Here is a 5,336-nt window from a genome sequence, read left to right on the forward strand (position 1 = left end):
GTACTAGTTGTTAACTATGTACCTCACAACTCGTATGAACAGCATGCACAACTAGTCAGCCAACTATCTTTTTTCCATGCAATCGACTGGTATTTTTAACATGGGGATGTCCTACGAGATAGCAATTGTCAGATTTCGGTCAGAAATATACCACACTCATACTAGTTCAAAACAGACAGAAAAATACTAGTCCAATTATGGACCAAAACCACTACTTGGGAAGTCAAAAAATAAAATTAATTCATGAATATATAATAAAAAACTTTTGATGTTCACCATGATACAATAGAAGGTAGTTTCACTTCTTCTTATCCGCCATGTTAGCTATGTGACAGAAAACGTGTTTCGTATTTTTAGTTGTACCAACTTTTCAAACAAAAAAAATCCAGCTTTTAACGTTAGAAAAATAAAACAAAGGAAAGCCAAACATATACATAAGTATAAAATTTCTAATATTTTTTAATAATTTTCTTCATAAAAAATTAGGAAAAAATTAACTGCTGCTTCCGCAGATATTACAACACACGCAATAGATGTAAGAATACAGCTATGTATTAAGAGCCACTGCGTACCACAGACTTTATCGGCCGGCTATTTATATAGTAGGGCTCGCTTAAATATGTACATGAAGATGTATGCAGGTGCGTATGTTTTAATTACGTATATGTATTATATAAAAATGAAATGATCAGTTACGAAATATATAACCCTTTACATGTTCTGTTAAAAATATCTAAAAAAAAAAAAGCAAAAATCCCCAAGTTCTATATCGTAGCAGTGGCCACATTGCATGTTTTTCACAGACACGGTTTATGTAAAAAATTTGAAGTGAAACTACCTTCTAAACATTATTGTATCATGAAGTACACTTAAATACATTACACATTTTGATTTAGCAGTTTTAGGTTTGCAAATAATTAGTGTAAATTTTTTTTAGTTAATTAAAAGCAAAAATAGGTAAATACATAAGTATTTCAAACTTTCGAACATAAATTTAAATGCATTTTTCATTAAGTGTAATTAAAAGTAAAAGGTTTCAGGTACAATAAATACTATATTTTTATCTTTTTAATAATATTGAATACGCAAAAGAAAATATTTTAGTTAAAAATAAAATGAATACATACATAGTTCGTTTTTGAGTGAACTAAAATAAAAATACAAGTTTTCATTAAAATAAATAAAATTCATTAACTTTGTACATGTCAGTCTTTTCTTTTTAAAATTTTATAAAAGTAATGATTAATGTTCAAAATTTGAGATTTGGATGACAATACAATAAATAAATAATTCAAGCAGTTATTAAATATTCTTAATTTTTGTCTAAATTTACTTTGACTTGTTGATGGATAATTGAAATTAATCAAATAATTATATTAATCGTTCGTAAAAAGTCAGAAATTGTTGATAATGATCAAAAATACCAAAATAATATATATAAGAATCAAAAATTTTTTACGCCCAAGTATGATAGACATTTTATTTATTATATATTGTCTATAAATTAATTATATAATTTTATAAATCATATGTTTTGAGTTATATATTTTTGAGAAAAATACACCGCAGTAATTTTAAAATTTCAAAATTACATTTCTCGACTGAAAAATAAAATATTCGAGCTAACTCGACGGCACACAGTGTGCTTTTTTAACACTTTTTGCCAATTAATCGTAGCCCATTCGGCATAAGCAATATTTTGATATGAAACAAAATGGCTTTGAAAGCCAATGTAATTGCCTTTCAAGGAAATATATTGCCATTGAGCCACAATCACTTCTTGACCTTAAAAAAATTGGTCAAAAATAGTTTTCTTCGAAAATAAAAACCACGCAAAATCCAACGAATATATTACAAAAAAAAAAACTTTTTTGTGTTTTTTATTATACTAATAAATATTATAGATTTTGAGACGAGAAACACGATTCCACTGTTTAAAAAACGAAAAAAAATTTCAACCCCTCAATTTGAAAAAGGCATTATATATTGCTTTTTTTATGATTTGCATGCATCTGTCCATCCTTCACAGGATGGAATTTCACCTATTTTTTGATATACATATGTGGGCGGTGGCACGCCCATTTTCCAAAAAATTCACGAACATATTTTTCTTTGCTTAAGAGCCACTTTATATATCAATTTTGAGTAAATATTGAAGCACCCCTTAGCCACAATGCTCAAAAAATCTGCACATCCGGTACATACACACATACATATAAATTCAAGGCCGTATTTTTGCTAAAATTGCTTAACTTCGACAATTTTTATGCAATGGCATTGGATGAGGTATCTATTTATTCGAAAATAAATGTTCTTTTAGATAAGTACCACATATTTGGCAACTTTCATAGACATTTTTGAAATTAGCGATGATCAAAGTTCGAAAAATTAAGAAAAATAGGGGCTCATTAAAATTTAACCTATGAAAACTCCCAACAAGCTAAGTCTGATAATATATTGCTATACATCGTTTCAAATCCTCATTTCAAAACTTGTTCGTTTTTTAAAATCGGATGGCAAATAGTCATGGTATTAATAGGTAGTGCACCAAGTACGAAAATAACGTTTTTTTTTGGCATAAAAAAATTGATGGTTCAGGAACTATACGGGACCTATTTTCATGTTGTACTCGACCATACCTACAATCTACCCTTTTGTTTCGGGTGTATTTCATGACTTTTTTTTTGTAGCACCATGTTAATTATTATTTAACCAAGTTTTTGTAACCGTTTTGTTGTTACTTTGTATACAAGAGATTTATGAGGATCCCAAAGATCGAACTCATTTTCTACTGTTTTCTACTATTTCACTTCGCAAGAACTTTAAAATTATTTTTTTTTAACCCGGGGTCGAGCAAAGTTGATGCAGCTAGCAAAAAGGAAGGTTCAATGGATGGAAATGTAGTTTTGTAGCTTATTAAGGTGTAAGTTTGGCGTTGATTTTTGTTTTTTTTTTTNGCAGACAGTGTTATTATTTTCATCCATACAAAACAAATTGTCGAACATAGTAACTTTATATGGAAGAAATTGCGTGACGCCGCACAATGGAACTACAGCGGCCAAAAGTACTAAAAACGGATTAGCGAATTCTGAAAAAGTAATTACACAGACGCACAGAAAAATATCCAGCTAACCCAATCCAAAAAGAATTTTTGATAAAAATGCATATTTGCAGTCATGATACGAGCTTAAAGCAGGAACAATGCGAAAAAATTAATTTGTAAGAAAAAATTTTGATTTTGTCGCAAGTAATTTGAATTAATTTTTCCACTTGTGCGGATATATAAAAAGCCAAACTCATCAATCAGCAGTTTTTGAATATATCATTGCTTTAATGTTTTTTTTTAATCTTTTGGAATGTATATATTTAGGAATATTTAAAAAGGATCTATTAAGCTAGCTAAATTATACTTAGGACAAGTAAACATTAAATATGCGGGCCATATCTGAAATAGTTCCAGCTGCGAAGAACTGCTAGTTCAGCTTCTATTCTCCCTTTTATAGACCCACCTCCTGTAAATTTATTGAATTTTTATTGTAGTGCTAAATGGAAAGACGCTGATATGTACATGAAATGAATAATATGCAATATAAAGTGGAAAATAAATAAGGTGTAGATCTTAATGACTCGCCAATCTATTAATCACAATCAACATTCAACCAAAAATGGACGCCTCTCTGGACGAGATGCTTTTTCGAAGGCAAGAGTCCTGCTTGCCTTAGCTAAGCTTTTGTTTTATCAAATGTAAGTAAAATTGAAAGTATAGAGGTATTGTACATGTCATCGTTTTGTAATTTTTTAAATGAAGAAATAGGAACTTCTCTAGAAATAAAATAAATGTGCCTGTTCATTTTCTCCAAAATTCATAAAATTTAGTACTTGGAGCAGTTGCGTAGGAGGTGGGCGCCGTAATAAGAAATTCTTTATTGTCTTCCAAGTTGGAAAATTTTGGCTTAAGCGAGCAGGGTACTCCGAATTTCATCAAAAAATATTTTTTTTTTAAATTTGCGCCTGTTTTTCTAAAATTATTGAAAATAATGTAACCTGATTTTGACAATCTTTCAGATTTATGCTTTTCTCATTAAAACCAGCATATGCTCTGAATTTAATCAAAATCGGATAACATTTACTATTTGCGTTCACAAGAGCTGTGGGCGTGGTAGCGCTTTGAATTTTATCATTTTCCACATTTCTTCATTCCTAAGTGCCGAATAGCGCATATACGAAATTTCTAGTGCGGTTACTACTTTTGGCTGCAGCTTATATCGGGACGTCCCACTGTGCGCCGTCAGCAAAAAAAAAAAATCAAAAATCAAAGGTATTTTGCAAACACCTAAAACTAGAATATGCCAATTTTTTGAATTCTAATTTTTGTACAAAGTGAGAAATTTGGATTTACATGGCTTTTGTTAGAAATATCATTTTGTCTCGGGGTCATATTATGTGACCATACCAGGAATTCCTTAATTTTATTGGGAAACTATTTCTGTAATGTATTGTAAAAAATGCTCTTATTTTTAAATGGAGATACGGCGAAACGGGATTTTCACGCAGTATATACTGCTTTTTATCCGAAAAAAGATAGGAGCGTTAAACATACCAGCATGCTGGTACAATATTTATTTCTTTACAAATGAGGCCAAGAAAAGATCGAAATAATTAGAGACGAAATTTCATAATAATATTATTATATTATTATTTCATAATAATATTATTTCTACAATTCACAACTGAAATATGGTGAACTTTAATCTTCCGCAAACACGACTCATATAGTGCAAGAAATTAGCTAATTTCACAATTTACGTTGTCGAAAATCCGCCTTGACATACCCTCTAAGCGGGTGCCGACTGCTTACATCGCGTTGTTGCATCGTGCAAGAAGGCTTCTGCTTATTAGGAGAGCCAAAGATCCAGTTGAAAATGATTAAAAATAAAGCAGTATCGGAACCCTGCACGGGTAGTGCAGCCGCTGGACATTGCGAAGCTAAGTCCACTAAACCCGCCAAAGACAGAGCCTACGGGGCCCAATAAGTTTCGATCGTCCGCAGGAGTGCTAAGCCCACAGAGGGAAAGCATCCTCCCAGCGATACCAGCAGAACCGTACCCTATCTCTCTACGCCCACCCCGGGCACATTCAACTCGCAGGGGGTAGTAGCCAAGCCCAAGTCCTCCACGGACAAGCCGCGAGTAAAACTCCAACAACCTGGGCAAACGACCCTGATCGGCGCCCTGGCTGCGCCAATGCAGCAAAATAATTCCGCCCTCCGTCCGGGCTCAGTGCAACCGAAGGGCAGCCCCTAAGGTCATTAAAAGACTGGAGCAAAAAGCGTTCCC

The sequence above is a fragment of the Rhagoletis zephyria genome, unplaced genomic scaffold, assembly GCF_001687245.7.
Source record: "Rhagoletis zephyria isolate East Lansing unplaced genomic scaffold, Rhagoletis_zephyria_1.1 Rzeph_scaffold_06386, whole genome shotgun sequence".
Classification (NCBI taxonomy): Eukaryota; Metazoa; Arthropoda; class Insecta; order Diptera; family Tephritidae; genus Rhagoletis; species Rhagoletis zephyria.